Source organism: Bombina bombina, chromosome 1 (genome assembly GCF_027579735.1).
Source record: "Bombina bombina isolate aBomBom1 chromosome 1, aBomBom1.pri, whole genome shotgun sequence".
Lineage (NCBI taxonomy): Eukaryota > Metazoa > Chordata > Amphibia > Anura > Bombinatoridae > Bombina > Bombina bombina.
In genome coordinates this window covers 738,620,069-738,630,616 of record NC_069499.1, presented here as the reverse complement: position 1 = coordinate 738,630,616, position 10,548 = coordinate 738,620,069, and positions in this window count along the sequence as shown.

The following is a 10,548-nucleotide window of genomic DNA, read 5'->3' as shown; positions in this document are numbered from 1 at the left end:
GAGCACACTCCGGGTCTGTCTCCTCTCTCTCTGGCTCCGCAGTCACTTTCACTGTCTGCATCAAGGGAGACCAAGAGTAAGTAATGGCGCCGGCATGTTCCCCCTGACCGACCCTCACTTGAGTATCATAGGCTGCAGTTAGAACTTGGCTATCCGTAGAAGGGGTCGGGTCTCTCTGCTTGACATCAGAGGAGCTGAGAAAGTCTAAGGCCGCTGACTCGTCAGGCGCCGCCATCTTTGGCGGACAGTAAGCAGTCGATTCCCTCGTGGGCTGCAGGATCAGGATCAGCCCGTCGATCCGTTTGCAAATCCTCCGGTCAAATTCTTCCATCATTCCTTGGAAGTAAAAATACATCTCCTCCATGGCTCACGCTCTGTAGTACACTTAGTGCCTGAAGCTCCTGGTGCAGATTTGCCTCCGTATATCTGGCCACCCGCTGTAGTGCTTCTTAATCCTGGTCGGCTCCCTTCCAGAAGGCTAATGTCCCTCCAGTCTCCAGGGGGGTTATGTGTCCCGAAAAAAGAGCAACTTTAGTGCCCAAATTCAACTTTTATAGTTCACAATACACGGAGCTCACACATAGTACGTCTGTCTGGTATCTTTGTTTTTATTTAATAATCACATTTTTAAGATTCTAAGTTAAAGTAATTTCATCTTTTTAAATGTGATTTCTATCAACAGGGCAGGATATTCATGATCGGGATAAAAAAGGATCATTAAATACAATACAATTGTATAAGCAACAATTGCAAAGACAATGCTCTAGCACGTACTCTCTGAACTTAAAATGATCAAATTTCAAGATATACCTTTTGCCAGCCTCCTATATCATATGACAGCCATCACAGACTCATACATGTATACACTGTAAACTCTTGCACATGCTCAGTAGTAGCTGATGCATCAGAAAGTGTGCAAATAGAAAGAATGTGCATAATTTAATAATGGAAGTAAATTGAAAAGTATCTTAAAACTGCATGTTCTATCTGAATCGTTTAAGTTTAATTTTGACTTAAGTTTCCCTTTAACCATTTGCAATTTCATCCTGTTTATTGGCAACCTAGATCAGTTGCCCGGGTTTAATATTAAACAGAACAACAATCCTGTTTTGAAAAAAAAATGTACTTTACAGTTTTTAGAACTTTGCGTCACTATCTTCTTACAGTAATGGATATTCAGCAAAGGCAAAACCTCATTCTGTACAGTGAGGTTTGAAACTTTTAATGATCATTTAAACCTTGTTACTTGTGAGAACTGTTAAAATCCTATAACCTAGATAAATAATTTCCCCACAGTTTTCTTCTTGATTATAGTTTAAAATCTCACCAAAATGAAAAACAAGGTTTTCTTAATTAACTAAATATTAATTAAAAAAATTACTTTTAAAATGTTAGAAGTTTAAAAACATCATTGATCAAACATCTCTATGCCCAATATATCCATCATACCTATATGCAAAAGTCATTCAGATTGTTTAACACTTATCATAAACAACAGATTAAATTGCACTCACACAAACTCCATTAACCCCTGTCATCCATTATCAGCAGTTCTGAGTGCTGTTGTGGAAAAATGGAGATGGTATTTTGTGTGAGTTAACAAACGTATCTATGTTTAATTCAGAAAGATTTTTGTTAACGAAAAACATTTTTTTACCAAAAATCAGAATTTTTTTGTTTAGAAATATTGGAATCGACCAGGAATTTAGAAATAAACTTTAATTAATTGAATTTAAAAAATAGACTCCATATGAGTATTTTTTTTATTGAGTTTACAATTTAAGATATTACAGGCAAACTATAAAATGTTACACAATTGTAGTTATAGATTTGACAAGTATGATATAACCATTTCACATATACACTTCAACAACAAAAGATGACAGTAAAAACATGTATAAAGAACCTACAGATATTTCAAACGAATCAGAGTCACTTCTATAATATTAAGCTTGCATCTCTCTAATAATAATTGGCTAATAAACCACAGATTTAGGGCCAGATTACAAGTGGAAAATTATTTAGTGCTTTCATTTGTGCAAACACCGCCAGAAGTCAACTTTTAACCCTTGCAGGTTAGCACATGTATTACAAGTTGCAAGTACTCTCACAAGCCCCAGACATAAGACTACAGGGCCTATTTATCAAAGCGTCAACTGAAAATATCAAGTTCAGCAAATGTTGAAATTTGTGACGTAAAATACGATCCTGCGATCTCAATCCGAGCAGATCGATGCGAGTTGAAAACCGTGGTATTCGAGCGGAATTGTGTTAATTCACCCTCCTATTCAACACTATTTGAAGCTCTCACGAAGTTATAAAAAAGTTATATTATAAGTTATAAAAAATTCTACATTTACGCTCGCGTCTTTTCCGACTCAGCGTACCTAGTTTTTAATCTGCCACCCTTGAGGTCGCGGATGCCATAGAACTCAAAGGGAGTCTGAAAACACAGAAAGCTTATGTCCAATGTTGCAAGAGAATGAAGTATATTACATAATAAAAGTAAATTAGAAACTTTATTAAAATTGTATACCCTTTCTAAATCAAACAATATTATTGCTACACATTTGGTGCACTAGTAGATATAGGGATAAAAATGAAAAATACATTACTACTTATGGATTATGCTACAAATTTGTCTCTCATTACAAAGCAAGGGGACAATATTATTTCTACATATTTGGTGCAAAGTTTTGCCCCAAACTTGTTGCACTAATAGATATAGAGATAAAAATGAAATAAATACACAACATAATATAGCTAACTTCGTTTTTAGTTTTTGTGAAAAATCTATGTGCACCATGTTTAAGTCATGTAATATAAGTCCCACGCCATATTTGACTCCACACTTTTCGCACCAATTATGACGCAAACTCCTAAATAACCCACACACTAGTGAATTTTTCCACCACTTTTGATTGGAATATGCATAATCACATGATTTATGACATCTGCCAATCTGATTCAAATACACATTATAAACTATCACTAACGGATCAAAATCCTCAATACTTGTGTCATTGATCACTCATCAGAACTTGTAAGTGCCATTTGTTACATTGTGTTTTATACTTTGAAAGTATGTATATGTGAAATTAGTATTAAAGATAATCATTGATGCTGACATTAGGACACAGTGTAATATTTTAGACAAGGATTTTAAAATTCGAATTGATATTTGATTCAATAGAATCTTAAGCTGGTAGCTCAAAGGGATAGCCCACCTAACATTAAACTGTCATTATTCAGATACAGCAGAAATTAAAATCACCTCTTTACTCTCATGCTATTTTCAGTGTATTCCTTCCTTCTCTTGAATTTCTTTTTCAGTCAGAAATGTCATCTTATATGCCAGCCCATTTTATAACACCTGTGAAGGGGTGGATTTTAAAAATAGATTGCAATCAGGAGGGGTTAGACAGGTGCAGAAAGAAAACTGGCCCAGCTCTTAAAGAGACAGGAAACCCCAAAATATTATTTTATGATTTGGATAGAACATACAACTTTCCAATTTACTTCTATTCTCAAATTTGCTTCATTCTCTTGTTATCCTTTGCTGAAGGAACAGCATTGCACTACTGGCAGATAGCTGAACACATCTATTTAGCCAATCACAAGAGACAAATGTGTGCAGGCACCAATTAGCAGCTAGCTCCCACTAGTGCAACTTAATTTTTTACTTTCCTATCCCTCTAAAATATCCATTGATTGCAAATAAATACATATGATACTCTGATTACATGTTAGATTTGCAATTATTCCTGCTCAGAATAATAATACATTTACAATATATACATATAGTGGTATAAATAAACACAGAGATATTACAGACAACATTGTTTAGAACAAAAAATGGAACTTAGGGACATGTAAATATGTTTGCAAAAGTTTTCTGAAATAACACATATTTATATATATATATATATATATATATATATATATATATATATATATATATACACACATATATACAAGTATGTGCTGTGCAAGGATATATGTACAAATTCTAGCATTAATAATAATTTTATAAATAAATACAAAATTACTCCTAGAAATACAAATACACATTAATTTCTGTGAAAGTATCATATAACAAATCAATATAAAAATAACTTTCTATGAGATATTGTTTGTTGAGGTATAAATCAATATATTTCTTGGACATTAACATATGAAAAATAAAAGATTATCTTTAGAGAAATGTGCTTGTTCATGGACAGTAATGAAATGGTATAAATAAAGTTGTGAAAAACCCGAATAACAGCGACATCGATGAATGTTAGTTAACCCGATCCTCTTTGCACCGTACTTGATGCGTGTGTTTTTGACGTTTTATTTTAATAAATAAGGAGATTGTATTCAGATCCGGCACAGCGATGTCTCGCGAGCGTATTGACGTCGGCCAATGCAACATAGTTGACGCTTTGATAAGTAGACCCCATAATCTTCAAACAAAATAGTTGTCATATGTTAGTCCTAATCAAAGCAAAACCATCAGTCTAAAACAATAGTGGAGTCCACCAGACACTACACAGAACTCACTCAGGACAAGTTGTCGGCAAATAAGGGAATCCAGCTCTCTTTGCCAGAGATGACCATAAACCCGTCAAGTCCCCAAAGTCATACATTATAAATACCGGCATAGAGGATCTTCTGTTCTAAGACTGTCCGATCTTGTTTGTCATGGGTACAGTGGCAAGAAAAAGTATGTGAAACCTTTGAAATTAGTTGGTTTTCTGCATGAATTGGTCATAAAGTGTCATCTCATCTTCATTAAATTGACAAATATAGACAAACACAATGCACTTAAGCTAACAACTTCCAAACAATTATAATCTTTCATGTCTTTATTGAACACATCCCATTAAACATTCACTGTGCTGTGGAAAAAGTGAACACTTGGCTTTAATAGCTAGTTGATCCTCCTTTTGCAGCAATAACCTCAACCAAATGTTTCCTGTAGCTGCTGCTGATTAGACCTGCACAATGTTCAGGAGGAATTTTAGGACCACTCTTTCTTACAGAACTGCTTCAGCTTAGCCATATTATTAGGATGTCTGGTGTGAAAAGCTCTCTTTAGGTCATTCCACAGTATCTCTATGGGTTTAAGGTCTGGGCTCTGACTAGGCCACTTTTTCTGTTGTGGATTTACTTCAATGTTTAGGATAATGGTCCTGCAGCATCACCTAACTTCTACTGACCCTTCATTTTGCAGCATAACTATTTTTCATTTGACAATAAATATTTTTTTACAAATTGCTTTGTGAGATGTACACATAAGGGTGTTATTTATGTATTACATTGTACTTGTAACTTATTATATTTGGATGAAACAACACAATGTGGACGATTTATTATGCCTCGAATGCTGCTATATGCAGCTGTCTCCGCGCGAGCCTTTAGGCTCGATGCAAACATAAGTTAAGAAGCAGCAGTCTTAAGACCGCTGCTCCTTAACTCGTCCGCCACCTCTGAGGTGGCGGACAGCAAACTGCCCAATCGCATACGTTTGGGTTGACTGACACCCCCTGCTAGCGGCCGATTGGCCGCAAATTCGCAGGGGGCGGCATTGCACAAGCACTTCACAAGGAATACTTGTGCAATGATAAAAGCTGACAGTGTATGCTGTCTGCATTTATCGATGTCTGGCGGACATGATCGCTACAGCGGATCATGTCCGTCAGACACATGATAAATCGGCCCCATAGTTTTCGTGATGTTCGTGATAGAATCCGGGTACACCTGTGCAACATTGAAAAAGGTGATTTGGATACCCATCTCTGTAGACATTTTAGGGACAAACACAGTAATAAGATCTCTGAATTAAAATATTGGGGTCCCTGTAAAGATACTCCAAATTGGAGAGGGGGTGACTTTGAAAAGAGACTCTTAATCAAGGAGGCAGAAATGATCTATCTGAATTAGACCTTTCACCTTTTCTATCAGAATAAAGAAATAGATATATGGGTTTGAATATTATGGGCTAGTTAACAAATGGAGTGCAAATTTATTGCACGCCTGTAAACGGGTGAACTTGTGTGATAAATAAACAGCCATTACAAGTGGCGGGTTATTGCTACAGTGAGCTCGCAGTAGCAATTAGCGCTCAGAAAATTAAGCAAAGATCTCATTATATATATGAATATCTATTTAAAAATACTTTGAACATATTCCCGTATGTGAAGAACATTGGAATGTGAAATATTTACAGCAAATACACAGTTAAACACTTTATTAAATATGAATATTGCATAATTATGATTTTTCATGTTTTCAAAGGGCTCTAATGCACTTCTTTTTATATATATATATATATATATATATATATATATATATATATATACATACTGTATATATATATATATATACACACATACACATGTATGTATATATATATATATATATATATATATATATATATATATGTCTGTAAATACAAATATACACATATAAATACATCTGTACACACATATATATTCATACGTATATATATATTTAGACAAGTATATATGTATGTATCTCTATGTTAAAGCCCTTTGCATGCCTTTTTTTCTTCTTCTAGCACCCGAGACTTCATATCTTTGAGCCCTTATTACTTTTTTATGCAATATTTTTTGAATAATTTTTATTAAATAGTATTTTTATGATTGTAACTGTACAGTTTAATGTATTTTTAATGTTTTTTGTGCAACTTTTTAGTCAACCATATACAGTTAACTGAGAGCTATAGACTTATGGTATCCCGACGAGCATTAAATTCAATTGTGCTTGAGCAAAAGCCTTTACTTTTAACTTGTAATATGCGCAATACTTCCGATACACGCAAAGAGCTGTGATTAACCCCTTTTTTCGTTTGTGCGCAAGTTAGCGCGCCACCTGGAATCTAGCCCTTAGTGTGTTAATTAGTTAAAACTGCTTGTGTTTTTTGATTACTGGAACTTAGATGAACATCAAACCAGATTTTAAGACAAATGTATACATAAATGCAGTCATTTCGAAAAGGGTTCACATACTTTTTCTTGCCACTGTATATATCTCTCAGCATTCAGTTCTCCAAATTACTCACCTGATAGACCTTTGCATGGTCAGCTATTGATATTGAAGATTGCATTTCGGCGGAGTTAGGAAGACTGTTTATATTTCCAATTGAAGGGGCAAGTAATGCAGTATCGGTTGGCATTACAGCTACATAAGTTACAGCATGCTGCCCAGGCTCACCAGGTTGTGAAGCAATACCAATAGGCTAAGATCTGTAGGTCGTCAGTGAATCTCAACCTATACTCCTCTAGTATTTTATGGATTTCTAGATAAAATCTCCCTCTCTCTTTTGCTCTCTTTTTCCCCCTCTTTTGCTCTCTTTATCACTGCCTCTCTTTTGCTCGCGCTCTCTCCCCCTCTCTTTTGCTCTCTCTCCCCCCTCCCTTTTGCTCTCTCTCCCCCCTCCCTTTTGCTCTCTCTCCCCCCTCCCTTTTGCTCTCTCTCCCTTCCCCCTCTCTTGCTCTCTCTCTTCCCCCTCTCTTTTGTTCTCTCTCACATTTGCTCTCTCTCACCCCTCTCTTTTGCTCTCTCTCTCCCCCCTCTATTTTGCTCTCTCTCTCCCCCCTCTTTTTTGCTCTCTGTCTCCCCCTCTATTTTGCTCTCTCCCCCTCTCTTTTCCTCTCTCCTCCCTCTCTTTTGCTTTGTCCCCCTCTCTTTTGCTCTCTCTCCCCCCTCTCTTTTGCTCTTTCCCCTATCTCTTTTGCTCTCCCCCTCTCTTTTGCTTGCTCTCTCCCCCCCTTCTCTTTTGCTCTCTCTCTCTCCCCCTCTCTTTTGCTCTCTCCCACCTCTCTTTTGCTCACTCCCCCCTCTCTTTTGCGCCTTATCCCCTCTCTTTTGCTCTCTCCTCCCTCTCTTTTGCTCTCTCTCTCCCCCTCTCTTTTGCTTGCTCTCTCTCTCTCCCCCTCTCTTTTGCTCTCTCTTCCCTCTCTTTTGCTCTCTCTCCCCTCTCTTTTGCTCTTTCTTCCCTCTCTTTTGGTCTCTCCCCCCTCTCCTTGGCTCTCTCTTTCTTCTCCTCTCTTTTGTTCTCTCTCTCTCCCCCTCTCTTTTGCACTCTTTCTCCCCCTCTCTTTCTCTCCCCCTCTCGTTTGCTCTCTCTCCCTCCCCCTCTCTTTTGCTCTCTCTCTTCTCCCCTCTCTTTTGCACTCTCTCTCCTCCCCTCTCTTTTGCACTCTCTCTCCTCCCCTCTCTTTTGCACTCTCTCTCCTCCCCTCTCTTTTGTTCTCTCTCTCCCCCCTCTCGTTTTCTCTCTTCCCCTCTCTTTTGCTCTCTCCCCTCTTTCTTTTGCTCTGTCTCTCTCTCCCCCTCTCTTTTGCTCTCTCCCCCTCTCTTTTGTGCTCTCTCTCCCCCCTCTCTTTTGCTCTCTCTCCTGCCTCTTTTGCTCTCTCTCCCCTCTCTTTTGCTCTCTCTCTCTCTCCCCCTCTCTGTTGCTCTCTCCCCCTCTCTCTTTTGTTCTCTCTCCCCTCTTTTTTGCTCTCTCTCTCCCTCTCTTTGGCTTTCTCTCCTGCTCTCTTTTCTCCTCTCTTTTGCTCTCACTCTCCCCCTCTCTTTTTCTCTCTCCCCCTCTCTTTTGCTTTCTCTCCCCCCTCTTTTGCTCTCTCCCCCCCTCTTTTGCTCTCTCTCCTCCCTTTTTTGCTCTCTCTCCCCACTCTTTTGCTCTCTCTCCCCTCTCTTTTGCTCTCTCTCCCCTTTTTTTGCTCTCTCTCCCCTATCTCTTTTTCTCTCTCCCCTCTCTTTTTCTCTCTCTCTCTCACCCCTCTTTTGCTCTCTCTATTCCCCCTTTTGCTCTCTCTCTCCCCCTCTCTTTTGCTCTCTCTCCCCCCTCTTTGCGCTCTCTCACACGGCCACTCCTGCCCGGCCACTCTTACCTGGCCCGCTCCCGACCCGCCCCCCACCACGACCGCTCCCGCCTGGCCACGCCACCATTATGGTGTTCCTGCCTGGCCATGGCTGCTTCTGCCCACGCTCTCTGCTGTCTGATCCTACGGCCAGGTATATTTGTCCTCGCCCAGTCTCTACTGCGCATGACAGCTATGGACAAACATACCTGGCCTTTATATTAAATGATAGTCAGTAGTGTTCTACTGAGGCCTTGCAGAACACATCTTGTAAGCCAATGACAAGAGGAACTTGTGTGTAGCTACCAATCACCAGCTGGCTCCCTGTAGTGCATTTCTGTTCTGGGTGAGAAAACCTAGGTATGCCAGGAGAACAAAGGAAATTTGATTATGGAAGTAAACTGAAAAGTCTTTTAAAATTGCATTCTCTTTCGGAACCATTAAAGTAATTATGCCTTTCATGTCCCTTTAAATATTTATTTTTAATGATCCCTGTTGAAAATATATACATTTTTAAATATAATCATGTGTCTGTAGCTTGTAAACAAATTACATCATCTGGGTTGCAAAACAATCAGCAATATGTGAAAAGACAGAGGCAACTTTGAATATGCTATTGCTGTTTATGTGGATCTAAGGTTTTTTAAGTGACCTCTAGCTTTATTATTATTATCGGTAATTTTTAGAGCGCCAACAGATTCTGCAGCACTAGGCAGAGTACAACAAAACAATTATAGGGATCAAATGGGTAGAGGGCCCTGTCAAGAGTCACACTGTTGTAGTCAGCTCTTAAGAAGGTGATCTACAAACAGCTGGACTCTTAGGCTTACATGCTAAGGGGTTTCAGGGGATAGCAATGGAGGAGAGGAACTGGTATAAAGAAAGGTTAGTGTAGGTTGTATGCATCCCTGAACAGTAGAGTCTTTAGGGAGCGCTTGAAACTTTCAAAACTAGGGGAGTGTCTTGTGGAGCCAGGCAGAGAGTTCCACGAGATGGGAGCCAGTCTGGAGAAGTCCTGTAAACGAGAGTGTGATGAGGTAACAAGAGAGGAGGAGAGGAGGAGGTCATGAGCAGAGCGAAAGGGATGGGAGGGAGAGTATCTGGAGACAATGTGTGATATAGAGGGGGAGCAGTGCAGTTGAGGGTTTTTATATGTCAGAGTGAGAATTTTGTGTTTAATCCTAGAGGCAAGAGGAAGCCAGTGAAGGGATTGGCAGAGAGGTGCAGCAGATGAAGAGCGACGTGTAAGGAAGATGAGCCTGGCAGAGGCATTCATTATGGATTGTAAAGGAGCTAGGCGGCAGCGGTGGAGACCAGTGAGGACAGAGTTGCAGTAATCGAGGCGGGAAAGGATGACAGAGTGGATTAAAATCTTAGTTGTGTCTTTAGTAAGGAAATAAAGCTTTAAGTGAAATAAGAATGTGTCAAGTGACCAAACGTCTTAGAGAAAGATTACAATTTATTTAATTCATGGAGTTTTAAACTGTTTCTAGACACTAGACAAATGAACACAAATTAATAAGATATTAACCACTAAGTAAAAATTAGTCATCGGTTTTCTCCCAAATGGTATTGATTTGAAAAATATGATAGAAACCAATATAAAGGAAACCTCATTTTGATGTATGTATTGATTAGTAAATGTGTAATTAGTATGTTAGGCAAATGTATC